We start from the raw sequence: 20,993 nt of genomic DNA on the forward strand, positions 1-20,993 counted from the left end.
GGAAGGTGAAGGGTGGCTGTGGGGCTCAGCCAGGAGTAGGGTGAGTGCCTGCTTGAGAAGGAGTGCCCTTATGTTTTGTGCCCTAGGCACCTTGCTGGCTGCACCCTAGTGAGGCTGTGGCTGGAGGCTGAGCCTGAGAGAGGCCTCCCCATGGCCAGGAGCAGTTGTCCGCAGCCCTAGGATCTGACAGCCACCCTGAGATGGGCTCACCCTGCAAGGGGCAATGGGTTGGAAGTCGGGGAATCCTCTGGGAGCTGGGCTCCTGGTAAGCAGAGTTTGGCCTGAGAGCAGCAGAACCCCAGGACCAGGCACATTCTCTGCTTGTCCCTTTTCTCAGGTGTTTGGTCCTGAAGATTGCTTCTCAGTGTCCCTGAGAGGAGCCACCTGAAGGTGCTGCGGATGCAGATGAAGAAACCCACAGACATGCAGGGCTTATGCAGGTGCTTCATGCCTCCAGAAGGAGGTGTGGGCAACTCTGTTGCATTTAAAACATCTTGAAGTTAGGAATTGTGGGTGGAGGTCTCAGGCCCACAGAGCCATCTCCCCAGCTGCTCCCTATGTGGCCAGGACACTAGGAAACCTCTGTTCCCTGGGGCCGTTGCTGAGTCATAAACGCATGGGACACATTTCAACAGAAATGCCCATTTGTTAAGTTTGAGGTGACTTTCTCAGTCTCTTCCACTTATATCCAGGACAGTCCCAGAGAATTTAGCTCTGGTCATGACCACCTCTTTCCAAGGGCACTTCTGGAGAAGCAGGCCTGACCTCTCTTTGCCTCTCTCAGTCAGGCTGCCTCTTCCATGAATGAGTGGGTCCTGGGGGCAGAGACCCTTAATCTTCTCACCCTTAATCTTCTCGCCTCTTCCACCCATCACATTGGGACAGAGTGCAGTCATCCGTGTGTCAGGAGAGGGGGCATTGAGTGAGAATGTGGGGGTCAGCCGTGTGGAGGGACAGGTGCTGAGGTATTTGGGGGCTGCAGAGGCAAAGGGACATCCTGGGAGCCTGAGGAGTTGGCCTCTAGTCCTGTCCACCGTGAGCAGGCAAGGAACTCAACCTCTCAAGACTGTTTCCTCATTTATAATGTGGCAGTAATAATATTTGCCTCTTCGGCTTGTTGAGACAATCAAATGAGAAGCAGGTGAGAAAGCACTTGACAAAGCAGAAAATGTTCTGCTGGAGGGAGGCTTTATTTTTACCTCTGAGGAATGGATGGTGGAGGAAAGAAAAATGTTGGTATTTGGGGAGAGGATGGTGGGAGAGAAAGGCATGGGATAGGAGTATTAGGGAAAAGATGATGAGAAGTTTGGAATTTGTAGATACTGAGGAGAAAAGGGGAGGGGAAGAGGTAGATAAGCTGCAAAAAGGAGATGCTAGCATCTACCAAAATGGTGTGAGGGATGGTATGTGTAATGTGTTGTGGTATGTGCGTGGTGTGTATGTGCTGTGTGTGGTATGTGTGGTGTAGGTGTGTGGGTGTGAATATGTTATTTGTGGTGTACGTGTGTGGGGTGTGTGTGTGTCCCTGTTAGTTTCCCACCCTGTTATAGCTTCCTCTGCCTCAGGCTACTCTTCAGGACTCCAAGGGCCGTGGTCGGGTCAGCCAGCCTGGGCCTGCCCCCTGGTGGCCAAGAGTGGCAGGGCGACCGGAGTCTCACCAAGGCTGTAGTTTGGACACATCCTCTTCCAGAGTCTGTTGCTGTCTTCCTCTCCTATTTTGTAGATCTCAGGCCCCTTGTGAATGACAGAATCAGTGTGACAACAGGTGCAGTCGTTCCTAATCAGGTGGCCGTTTGTGGAACAGTTCCTTTAGGACCGCAGAGGAATTTCCATCCCTGCCGGGACTTCAGGCAGTGACTGGGTGATGGGGGGGCGCGGGTGGGGGATGTCTCTGGGTTCAGGCATTTTTACTCCACACAATACACAACTGCTTTGTTTTTCCTAAGAAGGATTTTTAAAACAAACAAACAAATTACTGAAGGCTAACAGAATTACATTGTGCAGGTTTCCAAAACAAACACCGTGACTAATGGCAGGTGTGCCGTACAGGCTTTGTTCTGCTTTTTACTGACCCCGGCTCCCTTAAGAGCTGGCCCTGGACCTTTAAGACCCAGCCAGATGAATGGGTTGGTGTCTTTGCTCTGCTCCTGTGATGATTCGTTCACTCATTTGTTTCTGATGCAACAAGTATTTACTAACTGCTCAGCACACATCTGACACTGTGCTAGACGTGGGGGTCAAAAAGATGAATAAAATGCACACCTCTCAGGGGCGCCTGGGTGGCTCAGTTGGTTAGACGTCTGCCTTTGGCTTAGGTCATGGGTTCTGGGATCGAGCTCCCTGCTCAGCGGGGACTCTGTTTCTCCCTCTGCCTTTGCCCTCTCTCCCCCAGCTTGTGTGAGCACTCTCTCTCTCAAATAAATAAATAAAACCTTTAAGAAAACAAACAAAAACACACACCTCTCGAGGGTCTTGGCTAGAGGCTAGGAAGCTTCTTTAGGATAAATGCTCGCATGAGGCTGTTAGCAGGGGTCTCCACCTGCACTGAAGCTTTGGTCCCCAAAGGGGTCTGGTGTGTGGGGGGGCATTCAAGATTTGGTGACTTAGTGGTACAAAGCATGGGTGTCCTCAGACTCATCTGTGTCAAAACTCATACCCTGATGCTCAGAGATCTTAGTATATTAGGTCTGGGGTTGGACTCAGGAGTCTGACTTTCATAAAGCTACTGGAAAGTCAGGTTTATGACCCCTTCTTTAGGCTGTGGCTGGGATAGGACAGTGGAGAAAAGGCAGTGGATTTCAAGTGACTGGCTTGTGGCTTCATGGGGAGGGCAGCTCTCAAGACAGCCAGCCACTGGCACCTTGCTGGAGCAGGACCCAGAGAGCAGGGTCTACGCCGGGTCTTCTGTGGCCTGACAGAGCTCTGTGGACTGGCTGGCCTGGCTTGACCGAATCATGGAAAAGCTGTTTGTTCACCTTCTTGGCCAAACATCACCAGAAAGATTCACTTCAGGAAAGAAAGCAGCTCTGTATCTATGGCAACATTTCCAAAAGTATGCTCTGGAAACATGAATTCAAAGTAATTTATAAATATTAATGCATAAATATTAATTTCAAATGTAGAGAGAAAGAGAAAGAAGAGATATTGACTCATGATCAACTCAAATTAAGATACACTGGTGTAAAAATAAAGTGTGTTTTTTTTAAGTAGCTTACTCAGAGATTTTGTTAAGATGACTTTCTAGGTGGGGTGGTGTTGCATTCAGCATTTCCCAAATAGGCTACGGAGCTGTTTTTGTGAGCCATCTCTTCTCTTCACACTAGGGTTCTGGGGAGCATTAGTTTGAAAGAAACTTTTTTTTTTTTTTTAAAGGTTTTATTTATTTGTTGGTGGGGGGGAGAAAGAAAGAGAGAGAGAGGAGCCTGATGTGGGACTCGATCCCAGGACCCTGGGATCATGACCCGAGCAGAAGGCAGACATCTGACTGAGCCACCCAGGCGTCCCTGGAAGAAACTTCTTTACAGTTTCCCTGTTCTTCCTCTCCACCTACAAGGTAAGAGAACAAATTGTTGAGACCTCAAACCAGGCTGGCACTCTTCTTTTTTCTAAGATTTTATTTATTTTACTTGAGACAGAGAGGGGGAGAGAGAGAGAGCACAAGCAGGGGGAGCAGCAGAGGGAGAGGGAGAAGCAGGCTTTCTGCTCAGCAGGGAGCCCGACTCAGGGCTCGATCCCAGGACCCCAGGACCCCAGGACCCCAGAATCGTGACCTGAGCCGAAGGCAGACGCTTAACCGACTGAGCCACCGAGGCACCCCTAGGCTGGCACTCTTAACAGGAGTGAAAGCCTTATTTTTATGTATAAGGCACAGGTATCCTTATAGTACATAAAAAGATAGAGGGTATGTATCTGTGGTATTAAATTTTATGGGGCAGGGAGCAGTTGGGGGGGAAAGAGCCTCCTCAACGAGCAATGCTGAGGAATGCTGGCAGACTTTCAGCCAGTCAGACTGGGATTGGGGGACAGCTCTGCCACTGTGTGACCTTGAGGTAAGTTATTTGAGCTTCAGATTCTTCCCCTGGGAAATAGAGATTCTCACCACCTCATGAGATCTCTGTGAGCTTTACAGAAGGTGTTTGAAAACCAGAGGCTAAAGACATACCGTTAGGCCTGCACCTTTGCATCCATTGTGGGATTGCCGCAGAGTTAGCTAATCATCTTGGGCTTTTCTGCCTTTAGGCTGTAGACAGAAGCATAAAGATACATGAAGCTTGGTACAGCAGGTCTAAGGAAACAAAAATGAGAAAATACTATTTTAGCTTGTAAGGTAAACAAAGAAGCAATTTTACCTGGAAGGGGGTCCCCAGCAAGTCAGAGCAGGCACTCAGGGGTAGCTGCAGCACCACCTGCGGGGCGCTCCACTGCTCCCCTGGGCAGCAGGGTCCCAGAGCCCAGGGAACAGCTACTTCATCTTGCAGGCCCAGCCTGCTGGGTGTCAGAGGCTGGATAGACACTGAGGTGGGTGAGGCAGGCTGAGGCAGGAAATGTCCGCTACACCTAAAAATAGTGTGGGAGGGAACAGGAAACAAAACTTTGGGCCAACATGGAAATGCTTTCTGAATTATCAGGAAATCAGGATTAAGAGCTGTGGGGCAGACACCACCCTGCAGCAAAACTGCAGTTCCCTGTGAGCCCTCTCCATGGAAGGAAATGGAGGAAGCCAGACTTGGTCTCTGGTGGGGAATGGGGACTAACTGGGAAAGCATTAGGTTCAGTCCTTTGCTGCATTACTAACACAGCATATCTGTATCCTCTTGATCTTTAATTGCATGGAGAGGCAGGTCTTTACTAGGGTGGCCAACAGTTTTCTTGTTCCTGGACTAAAGGGGTTCTCAGGACATGGAACTTTGAGTTTTAAAACCAGGGAAGTCCTGGGCAAACTGGTAAGTTGGTTACCTGACACTTAACACAGAATGCTTAAATCTCTCAAACTTCAGTGCAGGGGGTACAATCCTGCCTACACAGAGCATCACCTGGGGGAGTTCTTAAAAATCTCAGGACCTAGGGGCGCCTGGGTAGCTCAGTCGGTTAGTGTCTGCCTTCAGCTCAGGTCCTGATCTCAGGGTCCTGGGATTGAGCCCCATGTCGGGCTCCCTGCTCAGCTGGGAGCCTGCTTCTCCCTCTCCCTCTGCTCCTCTCCCCACCCCTCTCTCTTTCAAATAAATAAAATCTTAAAAAAAACCAAAACATCCCAGGACCTAGACTGAAGTCAGACCAATTAATTTAGACTCTCGGGGTGGGATGCAGGCATCTGCGTTTTATTTTATTTTATTTAGGATTTTATTTACTTGAGAGAGAGGGAGCCAGCACACATGAGCAGGGGGGAGGGGCAAAGGGAGAAGCAGACCTCCACTGAGCAGCGAGCCCATCCGATCCGGACTCCATCCCAGGACCCTGGGATAATGACCTGAGCTGAAGGCAGAGGCTTAACTGACTGAGCCACCCAGGCACCCCCAGGCATCTGCATTTTTCTTTAAAAAAATTTTTTTTATTTATTAGAGAGAGAGAGAGCACTTGAGAGAGAGCATGAGCAGTGGGAGGGAGAAGCAGGCTCCCTGTTGAGCAGGGAGCACTGATACAGGGGCTTGATCCTAGGAACCCAGGATTAGATGCCTACTGACTGAGCCACCCAGGTGCTCCCAGGCATCTGCATTTTAAAAAAACTCTCTAGGTGGGTGATTCCTGTGTGCAGCTAAAGCTGAGAGTCATGGTTTTACTGTGGATTAAGTATCACCTGGGGCCTGTTTTCCGGGCTTCCCCACCAGAGATTCTCAATATATGATCTGCAGTGGAAGCTGGGGACGTTTCTCTTAAAACTAAGTCAGCAGTGATACCCATGCAAGGGTTCCCTGGGCACACTTTGTAAAACACTGATCTAGAATCTTACTCTCTTGTGGATCTATTAGCTTTAAACAGAAGGGGATGTTCTGATCAATCAAAACATTTATTCAACAACTACACACTGGAGGACTATAAGATGACTCAATCAAGTTCCTCTTCTAAAAGCAATTAACTTCTAATGAGCAAGACAGACACACTTTAGGGCAGCTGGTGACAAGTCATCCCTGGAGAAAAAAATCTAGGATTGAACCAATGAATAGCATTGGGTTGAGCACCAGAATTCCTGGGCTGTTATCACGACCCATATATTAATGAGCTATGTGTGCAACCCTGGGAAAATGATCCCCGTTTGCTCGTCCTCATCTTCCTTAGCCGTAAATTGCACGGTTTGGACGACCTGATTTTCTTTCTTTCTTTTTTTTTTTTTTAAAGATTTTATTTATTTGACAGAGAGAGAGACAGTGAGAGAGGGAACACAAGTAGGGGTAGTGGGAGAGGGAGGAGCAGGCTTCCCGCTGAGCATAGAGCCTAATGCGGGGCTTGATCCCAGGACCCCAGGATCATGACCTGAGCTGAAAGCAACCGCTCAACCGACTGAGCCACCCAGGCGCCCCTGGACGACCTGATTTCTAAGGCCCTGCTTCGTCTGAAGCTGACTATGAACCTTGCCAGCACATCTTGTTTGGAGAGCAGAGTATGTAGGGCTCTGGGCAAGCATGGGGATGCTATGGGCAAACTCCTTGTATCCTGAGAGGCGGTAACAGCACTTTTTGCTAAAAAGAAAACAGGGGTGCCTGACTGTAGAACATGCGACTCTTGATCTCAGGGCAGAGCTCCCTTAAAAAAAAAGAGAGAGAAAACACGTTTCCATGGGGAGAAGAGAGTTAAAGTCATAGGGTCCCACATGGAGGTCCCCATTGGGACCTAGGGGGCACCTGAGTTGACTATAGCATTTGTTGCAGATGGTGAAGGATAGAACAGAGCCTTCCAGCAGGTGTACTAGCTTGCTAAGGCTGCCATAACAAAGTACCACAAACTGGGTGGCTTAAACAACAAATTTATTTGGAGATCAAGTTGTGGGACCATGCTCCCTCAGAAGGCACTAGGGAAGGATCTGTTCCAGGCCTTTCTCCTAGCTTCTGGTAATTGCTTAGTTTGTGGAAGCATAATGCCAGTCTTCACATGGAGTTCTCCCTGTGTTCAAATTTCTCCTTTTTATAAGGTTATCAATCATACTGGATTGGGGGCCCAGGCTACTCCAGTAATGATTCATGTTAATTGATTATATCTGCAATGACCTTACTTTCAAGTAAGGTCACATTCTGAGTTACTAGAAGTTAGGACTTCCACACAGGAAATTGGGGGGGGACACAATTCAACCCACATCAGTGGGGATGCACTAATAGTAACAGCTAAACAGATTCAATTACTGAAGAAGGCTTAGAGGTCCAAAATGATAGTGCTTGCAAACCTACAGTTTATTATAGCATAGCAACACCATCAAAGCAGAGATACCATCACAGCCAGAGGCTGCTCATGGCAAGGGGCCTGGGGAAGCCAAGTCCCAGCTCCTATTGCCTCCCTCTGTTAAGGTCTGTGGCAGGGCATGCTCTTTCAAATCAGGAACCACCAGTGGGTACCTGGAACACTTCAGAGCCCCAGATTCTTGGTCCAGATTTCTTGTAACTTGTCATGCAAGCATATCCTCACTATATAACCACCTCCAAATGGCAGAGCCTCTGGGTGGGTGGCGGTGCTCATCTAGACCAGGTGCAAATCATCAATCTCATTGCTATCAAAGCACAATTCTGACAAGCTCGTACATACCACCCCAAACTCCTCGGGGGCATTGTTATAAAGCAACACTATTAATCAGTGTGCTCATGCCTTAACCAGGGTCAGTCCCAGGTGAATCCCAGACCTGCTGGAATTAACCCGTATAGCCGGGGGGCGGAAGGAGTTCACACAAGTGACCCTCTTCACTAGGTACTGAGTTCCTCCTTCTGTATTTCAATATGTGTAAAATTCACATGGACCTTAAGAATAAAAATCTGAGGCTGTTTGAGAGACTAGGCCATTCTGTTCCCTTTGTCACTGGCCTTGGTTTGGGGGCTGGTGGTTTAAATTTTTTTATTTTTATTTTTTTTTAGTAATCTCTACACCCAACTTGGGGCTTGAACTCATGACCCCGAGATTAAGAGCCAAATGCTCCTCCAACTGAGCCAGCCAGGTACCCCTGGGGGCTGGTGGTTTAAATCTAACTTTTATGTGCATGTTTTTTAGGTCTTTTGTAGCTCCAGCTACTAGGGTCCCTTCTTCCTTCTTGCTGCTTTCCTGAACCACTGCCCAGGCATTTTTGGTCCAAGATGCCTTCAGCATATGATGTGTGGGACAGAAGCCTCCATGCCTGCCCTCTGGAACTATGCTGACAGTCCCTTGCTGTCACAGGGAAGTGGGCGTGAAGGGAAGCCCACTGATGTGAGTGAGCCCAGTAGCCTGAGCAGGTGCCGAAAGGAACTTGCCCATGCTCATTTAGCTTCAGGAGGGCCATCCAGAACTGGGGGTGCAAAGAGCCTGGGCAGCTCTTGGGAGCAGGAACAAGAACGAGTTGGAGTCCTGGTTCAGTTGACTGATGGTCTGTAGGAAGCAGCATGCTAAGGGCCACTGTAGGCTCAAATAGGCAGTAAGAGCCCCAAATCCCAGGTATAGGGGAAGCCGAGGGTCCAGCTGCTTTCCATAGCCATTTCTTCTACATGGAGGTAGAACAGGAACCAGAATTGGGAGTGAAGCTTGCAAAGTGAAGTGAATAGTAGAACGAGCAGAGCAAGACAGCTGGTAAGGCTGATGGGTGCTGAGTCTCCAGGGGGTCTCCATTATTTCCAGCCCACCAGGAATAGCCCAGAGCTTGGGAACTGGCTGAATCTGCAGAGATGGCAAGGGGCCCAGGGAGAGGTGACAGAGGAGGAAGCCAGGCAGGCTTCCTGAGACAAAGGGCAGAGAAGACTGAGGCCTCAGTGGGGTTTCCTGGCAGTGCTGAAGCAGTGTTAGAGGTGGAAGATGCCAGGAGCCAGAGCAAGGGGAGGAGGGACTCTTGTTCCTTCTGGGAATACTTGCAGCCCTGGCTGGGAGGGGTCTGCCCCATCTTCCCGGGTCCCCAACTAAACCACATTTTCTCTGCCTCTACTTCTTGGTGTCTATAGCTTAGCCTTATTTTATAAAATTCGCCCCTGTTCACCTCCACCCCTAACTTGGACAGACACAGCCACGGTGTTTATGAATTTAAGTTTTGTGTTCAGGAAGATCAAAGTAACAAAAAAAGGATTGGAAAAGCATTAAAAAGGGATTGGAAAAATACATAGGTTTAGGCAATCCCTGTGTAATTTTGCATCTCCCTCTGGAGTTTCATGGAATGTCCATGAAGTGTTTATGTAGATGGTGTAATAGTTTTGGATAAGTAGCTTTGTGGTAGGTAATGATGATTATTTAGGTGTTATATGCCTGCTTTATAGTTCAGGGGTCTCTTGAGTAGTCAGTATGCTCATTTGCCTGTTTTATGTGACTTAAGAGTAAAATTTTACAATTTTAAACAGTTGTGGAGGCTTGAGTTCTAGAAGCTTTGCATTTGATGAGCTTTTCATTATGTGTATGATTCACTTGAAGCTGAGACCTTACTTAGTTTAAGGGGACATTGGAAAGGCCACTGAACTAGGCAGGTCCCTGTTAGCCATGTGACCTTGAGCAAAGCACTTCTGTAAGCCTCAATTTCTTCCATCTGTGCAATGAAGAGAATGTATTGCCTACCTTCCAGGATTAATGGCAACAGTGTATGTGAAAGTCCTTTTTGAACTGCAAACATCTATGCAAGTGCCTGGTATTATTCCTGCTGTTATTATTCAATATAACATTGTTTCCATGGGAAAGTGCAACTTGCTTTATGACAATTGGATTTACAATGTCGTTTCCAGGAATGCATTTATCTCGAAGTAGTCTTTGGCCAAAAGCAACATAACCTGACCCAAGGATAAAATGCACTGTGGCAAAAGACAGGAACTGCCCAGGCAGATTTTGAAATAAAAAAAGAAAATGAAAACTTTCCCCAGCTATGATGCTCATCTTGCTCCACCTTGCCCTCCTGCAGAGAAGTCCTTGTATTAGGGTTCTCCAGAGAAACAGAAAAAACAGGATGCCTCTGTGTGTGTGTGTTTATCTATTTATTTTAAGGAATTGGCTCATGCAACTCTGGAGGTTTGGGAAGTTCAAAATCTTGAGGGTAGGCCAGTAGGCTGGAGACCCATGGAAGGGCCAATATTACAGTTCAAGTCCAAAGGCAGTCTTCTGGCAGAATTCCCTCTTCTTTGGGGGAGGTCAGTGTTTTTCTATTAAGGGCTTTAAGTGATTGGGTAAGGCCCACCCACATTATGCAGGGTAATCTGCTTTCCTCAAAGTCTATTATCATTTTAAATATTAATTTCATCTAAAAACACCTTCACAGAAACACATGAAATTCACCATTATAATCTCCCTCTGTCTCTCTCTGATGCCCTTCTCTTTCTTTAACCCCTCCCCAGGGCTATAGCAACCATCCTGAAGTTGGTGTGTTTTGTCTAGTCGGTGTTTTTATACTGTTACTACATAGGTTTGTGTATCAATATGGCAGGTAAACTGAAAGTTTCAATTGAGGCATCCAGATAAAGGATGAAGTATGAGGCCATGTTAAAGAATTTACAAAGGAAAACCAGCTGCAGAACCATTAACTCTTATCTACCAGGACAGTATAAATGAGTCGGGGATTTAAGATTTGAGGAGGATTTATGGCATCAGCTGTTGTCAGTGAGCACTGAGCTGTGGGCACCATTCTCCCACCCTAAAATTGAAAGGCATCAACCAGAACTCTGAAGATCCCTGAAGACTCAGGAAAAACCAGAGAAGGGAGTGTTTTTGAGCCACCTTAAATATCTCCTGGCTCAGAGACAGTGATGCTGGTACTAGACCAGTAAGGGCTTTCCTGTGCCTTTCTTCTCCTCCTTCCCTCTTCCTGGACCCGGAGAGATCAGAAACCAGGGTTGGCAAGGTGGGAGAGGAGGGGCAAAAACACCAGGGACGGCAGGCAGGAAGAAGCCAGCCTCATTTCCCACTGGATGGCTGGACTGCAGCTGGCCTGAGCTGCACAATGGGAGAGTGGCTTTTGATCTTTTGATTCTTTAAACTTGCCCCCTCCCCCAGCCCAGAGTGTATTTCCCTACCCTGTTGGTATTGGGCTTGGCCGTGTGACTTACCAATGGGATGTTAGCAGATGTCACACGAATAAAGCTTGCAATATGCTTGCATCTAGGACTTCCCTCTTGTACTTCTGCCATCATCAGAAAACATGCCCCAGGTACTGTGGTTCCTAAAGAATGAAAGACTTGGAACAGCCTTGAACAGAACTCACAGCCTAGAGCTAAGCCCAGCTGAGATCAGCAGAGCCACCACAGACTTGCGAGTGAGAAATTGATGCTTATTTCTGTGTGTCGCTGGGCTTTGGGGTGGTTTATTATGTGGTGTTAATAATGAGAACAATGGCAATAATTGATAAAAGGAGTAACCAAATAAAGTTGAAAATTGTAATGATTACACTAAGGTAGACATTATTTATTGACTAGAACTACCCAAGTTTCATTCTGGGGTGGGGGAAGAATATGTCTAGCCAAATAAATTTAAAGGAGCATTAATATGGGGCCCCTGGGTGGCTCAGTCGTTAGGCGTCTGCCTTCGGCTTGGGTCATGATCCTGGGGTCCTGGAATCGAGCCCCGCATTGGGCTCCCTGCTCCACGGGAGGCCTGCTTCTCTCTCTCGCACTCCCCCTGCTTGTGTTCCCTCTCTTGCTGTGTCTCTCTCTGTCAGATAAATAAAATCTTAAAAAAAAAATAAAGGAGCATTAATAGACAGCAATAAAGTTGCTTTCTGAATATCCCCGTGAGTCTTGCTTGTTCAGCTTAACAGTCACATATACTTCCATTAACGGTATGTAATAATGCTATATATGTTTAAAAATTTACGCAAATAGCATCATGTTACATTCTGTAAATTGCCCTTTTCACTCAGTGTTATAAAAAAATTAAAATCTGAAAAAAGGGGTGCCTGGGTGGCTCAGTCATTAAGCGTCTGCCTTTGGCTCAGGTCATGATCCTGTGGTCCTGGGATTGAGCCCCACGTCGGGCTGGCTCCCTGCTCTGCGGGAAGTCTGCCTCTCCCTCTCCCACTCCCCTTGTTTGTGTTCCCTCTCTGGCTGTGTCTTTCTGTCAAATAAATAAATAAAATCTTAAAAAAAAAATAAAATCTGAAAAAGGATAAAAAGTAAATTATTGAAAAATGAATATACCACAAATTTTTTTAATTTTTTAAAAGATTTTATTTATTTGATAGAGAGAGCACAAGCAGGGGGAGTGGTAGGCAGAAGGAGAGGGAGAAGCAGGCTCCCCGCCGAGCAGGGCTCTATCTCAGGACCCTGAGGTAATGACCTGAGCCAAAAGCAGATGCTTAATCGACTGAGCCACCCAGGCACCCCTGAACCACAAATTTTTTAATCCATTCTCCCAATAATGGGCACTTAATTTGTTCCCCCATCTTTTTTGGGGGCAGTTATTACAAACTACGTATCAAGAAACATGTTTGTATTTGAGTCTTCCTGTTCATGTCAACACAAGTCTCTCAAGGATATACACTAGAATGGAAAGGTAGTCACTGGTGCTATGTACCCCTCACCAGTATTTCCATTTTCCTCCTGTGGGGGGAAAGACAGAACTGCACGCCCCATCCGCTTCAAGTTAGACCTAACTATATGACTTCTCAGGCTAATGAGATATCCGTGGAGGTGATGCATTTCACTTACAGGTGAAAACTTTGAACAGCCAGTGTGTGACTTGCTGTTTCTCTCCTACTACCACAATGACCAGCATTGTTCTGGATGGTGAGGTCTGTCAGGGAGCTTCTTAGAGTGAGAATAATGTGGAGCCCAACCCCTAGGTGTCCCAAGATGGTTGTGTAGCATGAGGAAGAAATTAACCTTGATTTGATCCCCTGAGATTTAGGTTAGTTTTTCAAGCCAGCACAGCCTTTCTATCCTGTCTGAAATATAAATCAGTACTAGAGGGTACTCCTAGGAGGGGCACCCCATAACAAAACACCTATGGTACTGGCTTAGTAGCTGGGTAATGTGCAGTGAGGAAACTTACCGACAGCTGGAAAATGGCCATTTACATTATGTAGTGGAGAGAGATTTTCTTAAACTGCACTTGTAGGAATTTGGGAGGCAGCTAATTGACCTAATGAACTTGGAGATTTAAGAAAAGAGGTTGGAAAGCACAATATTAATTGTAAGTTAGTCACTCTTGACAGTGTTTGGTGAGATACTAAAAGAAAAAGATGAAATCAGGGAAGAGTTGGCTGGTGTGCAACACTTTTAGGACTGGAAAAAGCAAACGTTTCTCATTATGAAACAGTAAAAATAAGAAAGGCTTAGACAAAGAATGATTGAAATTCAGTTTTGTAAGCAAGGGTTACATCAACACTATAGATGTCATATCCATTTTAAAATCTCTGGTTGTATTAAAATGTCTTCTAGTAAATGTCCAGGTTCTTTCCATTGGACAGAATGTATTGGAGCGGGGGGTGGGGGGCAGGGAGACTAAGGGTATAGACCAAAATACCTTCAATTAAGTCCAGAGTGACATGGTGGTAAGGAAACAAAGAAATGCAGCAAAGAGGAGATATATTCATAAAGGAAATTTGAGTGTGTCAGTTGGTACTTAGTGCTGCCTGGGATCATACAATAAGAGACTGAAGGTTTTAAGAGAATTATACTGCCCAAAGAACACTGGCCTGATCTTGACTTTGAATCTTAAAACAACACCTGGGTGCCCCAGGAAGTATGCTGGGAAATATGCTTAGTCCACAGGGAGAACATACTCTCTGGTGTACACTTCAGCTTTGGCCAAGGAGCATAAGGAGAAAAGGAAATCTCTTGGAGGGTCGTGTCAGAGCCTACAGAGAACATTTCAGGAGGTGGAATCAGGATCTAATCAAAGAATATTCTTCATTCATGGGGAAGAATGCTCTGAGATTGGGCGCCTGGGTGGCTCAGATGGTTAAGCGTCTGCCTCGGCTCAGGTCATGATCCTGGGGTCCTGGGATCGAGTCCCACATCGGGCTCCCTGCTCAGCAGGGAGCCTGCTTCTCCCTCTGCCTCTCTCTCTCTCTCTCTCTCTCTGTCTCTTATGAATAAATAAATAAAATCTTTAAAAAAAAAAGAATGCTCTGAGATTTTGCAGTTGCTACGGATCAGTGTCTGCTGTGTCCCATTATTCTCTTTTCTGAATGGGAGTGTTTATTTCTATTTTCCTGTCCCATGTTCTATCATTAAATATTGGTATGTTGGAGAAGATAACTAGTCGTATTCGTCTCCTGATGAAGAGGCATCACATCTAGATGGAGAGACAACTGCCCCTCACCTTGATGTAGAAATTACTGTGAAAAATTGGATATATTAGACTTCGAGCTTGGTGCTGCACTGGGGCTGGGATGGTGCCGTGCTAGGATGGGTTGTCTCCCTTGGGAAAGGGTTGAATATATTTTGCATCCAGAGAATAATCAAATACTGGGTATTTGGATGGGGATAGACTGTGAAAGTTGTTAGGGCTATTCACCAATATTTTTGATTCTCCCCTTCTGAGCTCTTATGCTTGGTGGGCCCCTCCAGTCTGACATTGGTCAGGAATGAATCCCACACTTCACAAGAAATGCATAAAGAAATACTTTATAGAAAAAATGGAACACTCACAAGACCAGGCTCAGCAAGATAGAGATGCATGTGGCCTCTCTTTTCCCATCACCTCTGGGAGAAGCATGCCAGGCCAGGCCACCTCCTGGCAATGGCATGAGTTTCATTCCAGTGAAGTTCCCCTTCATACCTTTTAGTACGGGAGTCTCCCTTTTCCTAGGGGAGTCTGAGAATGTGGCCTTCTTAGAGGAGAAGATGTAGGATTTCTGATGTTGGGCAGTCTGGATGTGGGATCCTGGCTTTACTAGGTTTCTCTAAGGACCTTAAGCCTGTGAGAAGTTCTTTCTTTTCTACTGAGGGAGGAAGGTTCCAGTCCAGGAAACAGAACTCAGGTGCTATCTTTCCATTTGGGAGAAGGGGTCATCTCTCCACTACCAACCCATGTGAGAGCCTAGGATTATACTTGCCTGTCCTCTTAAAGGTTGAAGGACCCCTTAAAGAAGGGTCCACATGACCTGCTTTGGCCAATGACAGAGTGTTTAAAGCCTCTATGAGCCTGTGTGCCACTTGACCTTTCCTTCTTCTTTTTTTTTTTTTTTAAAGATTTTATTTATTTATTTGACAGAGAGAGACACAGCAACAGAGGGAACACAAGTGGGGGGAGCGGGAGAGGGAGAAGCAGACTCCCCGCCGAGCAGGGAGCCCGATGTGGGGCTCGATCCCAGGACCCTGGGATCATGACCTGAGCCAAAGGCAGGCGCTTAACGACTGAGCCACCCAGGTGCCCCGACCTTTCCTTCTCCTTGCTATGCTGACCGTTGAAGCTCTGGGTCAGGAGGCTCCGTCAGTCTGTGCTCCTGAGTGAGGACAGCGTGGAGCAGACATGAGAGACTGTGAGAGACAAGTAGCATGAGATAGAAATAAACCTTTGTTGTTTTGAGCCATTGACACTTGTGAGTTGTTTTTAGCTGCAGCAAATTGTTTTAGTCTATCCTGACTGCCACAACTGGGTCTGCTGGGTGATGGGGTGCACACAGCCTTGTGGAGTGATTGTTTCAGTTGGTACTATTCCTTACTGACTTTCTTACCGAGAGAGAATGCAGGGCTTTGCCTTGGATGTTCCCTTACACTCCCTGCAGTGGTCATTGTTGGCTTCCAGCTGGTCTTCGAGCAGCTGCTTGTTATCCAGGACTCAGAAGTTAGACAAATCTGTCGAGGAAGAAGCAGGAGAATCTAGGTGGATAGGAGGAAGACTGAGAGACAGGCATAGTTTGAAGGCACATGGAGAGGTCAGCCACGACTGGGAGAAATGCGTGAGTGTCCCAGGTCTAGTAATAGAGGGCCAACCCACATTAGCTGAGGCAGCGCTGCCTGGAATCCATGCTTGGAACCCAGAGAACAAAAGAAGGATCAGGCGCCAAGACCACGGGCCTGGGCAACTAGGACTCAGAATTCTGGCAAGGGTTTTGGTAAAAGGCAGGGTATTCCCAGCAGGCATACGGCACATGCTGTGTCAGCCACCTTCTGGGTCAGTAGCTTCTTACATGGCTGATGTTGATCTTGGCACCCAGGTAGAGCTGTTTGTGGAAAGATAGACATCTGAGTGGATGAGCGTTTGAGGAGAAGAGTCTGCGCTGCTTAGGCAAACAGGCTAAGATTGGGCTCAGTCGAGCTGCTCTTCCTTCTTTGACCTCTCTGGTCCAGCCCTTACTGGGGCTTGGGCATTTCCCCTCCGCACATAACTTTTCTTGGCAGTCCTCATTTTTATTCTTTAAATCTTCATTGGTACCTGGCCCATTAGGGAGAAGGAAGGCGAAGGGAAGTCACATTTATCAGGTATCAAGTACTATGTGTAGGCATTGAACCACGTGCCTTACACGCACCATCCCATTTAATCTTCACAGAACCCCTTTGGGCTGCTGCTGTTGTTATTCCTGTTTGATCGATGAGGAACCTGGGGCTTGGAGAGGTGAGTAATTTACCTGAGGTCACTTGAGCAGAAAGTCTGTCTGACTGTAGAGCCCCTGCTCCTAACCCCGGCACTGCATCTGTGCTTATTAGCAGAACGATGGTCCTTCAGTCCCATGTCATTACCCTTGAAGTCCCCTCTGGAATCCCTAGATCATTTGCACAGGACAGGACCTGCCTCTTGTCGAGTTCACATTTTACCTGCTTTCTCAGATGGCAAGGCTCACCCTTATTGGCACCAGAGTCCCCTGGAATAAGCCTCATCTCCCCCCAGTACTGCATGGCATGTTTAAACGTATGATTTAGCAAGCCCACATAAGTGTCACCAAAGGAGGAGGAGCTGCTCCCTCACTTGGGAGCCAGCGGGTTCTGTCATGCAGGTGGAAGTGTTTTTGGGGGCCCTGGGGTAGTGAGTGATAGTCAAGACCAGAGGGGGGTGGTGCAGAGCAGGATAACAGCTGTTCCTGGTGGCTCCGAGTCACATTTGGAGCCTAAATTAGCCTGTTCTTTTCCAGATCCTCTATGGGCTTGTTGCAGGCTGCCTGCCTACCTGGCTCATCTCCTTGCAGGCATTGTTTTGTCCCTTCCCCCCATTCCAGTCCTTCCTCTAAGGTTCTTTGACTAGAGTTAGCTTACTGAGAGGCTAGACAGGGCCACCTAAATGTGGGCTGAGGGATGGAGGGGTGCTCAAATCTCTCCCCTATCTCTTCCTGTCCTTAGGAAGTTTTACCATTAGAGATTAAGTCTTTAACTAGAATGAAACTTGAGAGGTAGTCTTACCAGCAAAATGTATCAGATTTTCCCCTGAAGACAGTATATTTGCAAAACATACACAAATAGAATTCTCATATAATTCTACTACTATGTAGGGTAATTATGTCAAACACTTTTCTTGCCTCCTGCCTATCTCACTCCCCCAGCCCCTGTGCCCTGTGCCCTTAGAAGGCTTCCCTGATAGAGGGAAGGAGCATCAGGGCTCTGAGTTGAGAGGTCAAGGAGGGGCTCCACCAGAGGGAGCCAGCAGAAAGGGCCCTTTGGGCCCTTCTCACAAGTCTGCTCTCAGCTGGCTGTGCTGTGGCCTTGGAGCTGGAAAACTCCTCTGAGCCTCACCTCTTTTGCAAACTTGGTGCAGAGCCTGCAGAGAGCTGCTTTTTTTCTGGGCCTCTGTTTCCTTTCATGGAAAACAAAGGTTGAAGGAGATAATCCTCAGTACTCCTGCCTGTTACGATTATGCAGTAAGTCTATAATTTTTCTCTGCAGAGTCTGTACTGAGAACAGTTTTCTGAGTCTTGGTGTTTGCTGGCTCAGCACTGTGGCTCTCTCTGTTGAAAACTAATCTGTGCCCCACAGTTGATCTTAAAAACAAGGCAAAACAACAACCAGCTGCTTTTCTTATTAACTGTGCAAACAACAGAGGTAGTCTGGGAAGGGGCTGCTGTCCAGTCGTATGATGGAACTGGGCTCTGCTCCAAGGCGCAGGGTTGACGGATGCTCTCCTGGGGGGAGCCTTTGATGCACCTAGTATCTACTTGCAGCAGTTTGGCTTTCCACATTTTTGACATTGTCTCAGCCCTCCGGAGGTCCTATCTGACTGGGGTCCCTACCAGTTTTTAGGCAGAAGGCAGTGTCAGGGCACTTCCCATCACTCAGGCCTGAGTTTTCTTTGGAACCTTTTCCAAAGTAGCTCATTCTTCCAGGGCGTGTGCTGCTTTAATACTTTTAATACTTCTTCTATGTCTCATTATTTTAAATATTCTGATTTTCTTGTCTCTATCCATTTTCCCTTTATTTGAAATTTTTGGTTTCTAGTACTCTTGTTTGTTTTGCTTGCTGGCTGTTGCTCATGATGGGCATGTCCTTACAATTTGGAATTGTAATTTTGGATCATGAGCTCTCACTTTCAGGGAGCTTCATTTGTGGGTTCAGTGCATGTTCCTTCAGAGTAGTTTTGCAATTGCTTCTTAAGAACCGGGATTCCCAGCCATGGAAGCAATTTCATGTTAATGTCTTTATCTGGGGATTCCCGGATCCACAACATAATTTCAAATCCCAAACCCTCGCAAGTCATAGCCCCCGTGCCTAGAATTCTCAGGGGAGACTTCTCTAATGGACTAGGAAGGAAGAGATACGTGTCCTTGCAGTCTCCTTCGTGTCCCATGTACGAGGGCATGAATTTTTCTGATCCATCCCTTTACTGAGTTTCCATCTCTTTGAGAGTTCTGGCTTTATGAGGAGATCTTAGTTCCCACTTCCCACCTTGTCCCATGCCAAGCCTTGTTTCCTGTTCTTGGATATGGGAAGCTCCTGAGATGAGATGAACGGTTTGGATTTAACTGGGGCAGATTAACAGCCTCAGATTAGCTGGGGCAGCACTGGTGTCAGCTCATGCCCGTACTGCCAACAGATTCCAGCTCCCTCTTGGTTTCTGTCCCTGGGGGATTCCCCCTTTTCCTTAGGAGTTCAGCTAAATCAAAAATATTTTTCTGTTACATTTCCCCCAGAATTTCTGGGAATTTTCAGGTTATTTTGGTCCCCATCTTGCTGGAATCTGAATCTCCCAGGCCCTCCTTTCTGCTGAATGGGAGTAAGTAAGAAGGGAGGAGAGGGCCAGAATTGGTTGTGTTAACTTGTAGATAGCCTCTTTGGAACAGGGGGATATCATCTACCTCAGTCGTCTTTACCTCTTTTACTCACGAGAATTTTGAAAAATGATGTGTTTTGTGGCTCATTTTTTTTTTTAAAGATTTTATTTATTTGAGACAGAATGAGAGAGACAGAGAGCACATGAGAGGGGGGAGGGTCAGAGGGAGAAGCAGGCTCCCTGCCGGGCAGGGAGCCCGATGCGGGACTCGATCCAGGGACTCCAGGATCATGACCTGAGCCGAAGGCAGTCGCTTAACCAACTGAGCCACCCAGGCGCCCTGTGGCTCATTTTTAAGTTCACTTATGAACACTTTCAAAATATGTTGAAATAAATGCAAAGGATATAACTTCCGGCATATTTGAAATGTTTTCATTTAAAAATAAAACTTTTAAAAGCTTTTAAAAGTGGTAGTGATTTGATACCTACCATCATTCATTAAAACATACACATAAAACTTCTTTTTTTTTTTTAAATTATTTATTCATGAGCGAGAGAGAGAGAGGCAGAGGGAAAAGCAGGCTCCCAAGGAGCAGGAGCCCGATGTGGGGCTCGATCCCAGGACCCTGGGGTCATGACCTGAGGCGAAGGCAGACGCTTAACCATCTGAGCCACCCAGGTGCCCCTAAAACTTCTTTTTTAAATATTTCAAACTTTACATCAATTTCCTCTTTGAACTCATTTTTCTGCACCATTTCCTCCTAAATAAATTTATCCTGATGGAATGTTTTGCCTTTAAAGTGTTTTATTGATCATCCTCTCATACTTCTCAGCAGCGCAAAGATGTTTATGAAATTAAATTTTATTTCCTGCAATCATAAGTCCCTAAGTGTTGAGCACATTTCTTCTGGGTTGAGTTACTTTTGCAATTATTTTCATTACTGTTTTAGAAGATTTTATTTATTTGTGAGAGAGTGAGAGAGATCACAGAGGGAGAGGTAGAAACAGACTCGCTGCTGAGCAGAGAGCCTGATGCGGGGCTTGATCCCAGGACCCTGGGATTATGACCTGAGCTGAAGGCAGATGTTTAACGACTGAGCCACCCTGGTGCCCCTGCAATTATTATTAATATGCCATTGATCAAAATGACATGAATACATTGCAAAATTTGATAAATAAATGCTTAAAAATGGAAATAGTCAATGAGATGAAACTGACACATTAAGTCAGGTATCCAAGGACATATATCAGTATTGCTCCAATGAGACAGGATTCAGTATACATTTTGCTTTTATTTTTATAGATGTAAACCCTGAGCAACTTTGTTCATGTAAATAAGAGGATGAGAAAAGGAAGTTTTGTTTCACTCATTATTCAATTCTTTAATTTCATCTAATTTTTAAGCCAAAATCACATTGTGATCTATCGTCAAAAATTATTTTTAGCAGTCTGTTAGTTAACTTGGTTAGGTTTTCCTCCAATTTTGCAGACAGCGAAAAATTGAAAAATCATATGACTTAGAAAAAGTAAATGGAGTCACTAATTTTCTCACCATGTAAACCAGTGTTTCTTTTTTTTTTAATAAAGATATTATTTATTCATTTGAGACAGAGAGAGAGCAGGAACAGAGGGAGAAGTAGAGGGAGAGGGAGAAGCAGACTCTCCACTGAGCCAGGAGCCTGATGCAGGACTCGATCCCAGGACCCTGGGATCATGACCTGAGCCGAAGACAGATGCTCAACCATCTGAACCACCCAGGTACCCCTAAACCAGTGTTTCAAAAT

General features: G+C 46.4%; 2 long non-coding RNA genes across 2 annotated transcripts in view; one reads left to right on the forward strand and one right to left on the reverse strand.

The window, feature by feature from the left end:
- Window positions 1-3,459: 3,459 nt before the first annotated feature.
- On the reverse strand, window positions 3,460-4,543 carry LOC118021100. The gene is made up of 3 exons (XR_004682108.1): window positions 4,350-4,543; window positions 4,163-4,240; window positions 3,460-3,546 (listed from the first exon to the last, which is right to left on the reverse strand). It is a non-coding gene; the product is annotated as an uncharacterized LOC118021100 (long non-coding RNA).
- LOC118021101 overlaps window positions 3,508-20,993 on the forward strand; it is a 28,567-nt gene continuing 11,081 nt past the window's right edge. The window contains exons 1-2 of the long non-coding RNA XR_004682109.1: window positions 3,508-3,553; window positions 16,565-16,629. This is a non-coding gene — a long non-coding RNA (uncharacterized LOC118021101). The remainder of the gene's footprint in view (window positions 3,554-16,564; window positions 16,630-20,993) is intronic.

The sequence above is a fragment of the Mirounga leonina genome, unplaced genomic scaffold (genome assembly GCF_011800145.1).
Source record: "Mirounga leonina isolate KUSES-001 unplaced genomic scaffold, KU_Mleo_1.0 Mir_174, whole genome shotgun sequence".
Classification (NCBI taxonomy): domain Eukaryota; kingdom Metazoa; phylum Chordata; class Mammalia; order Carnivora; family Phocidae; genus Mirounga; species Mirounga leonina.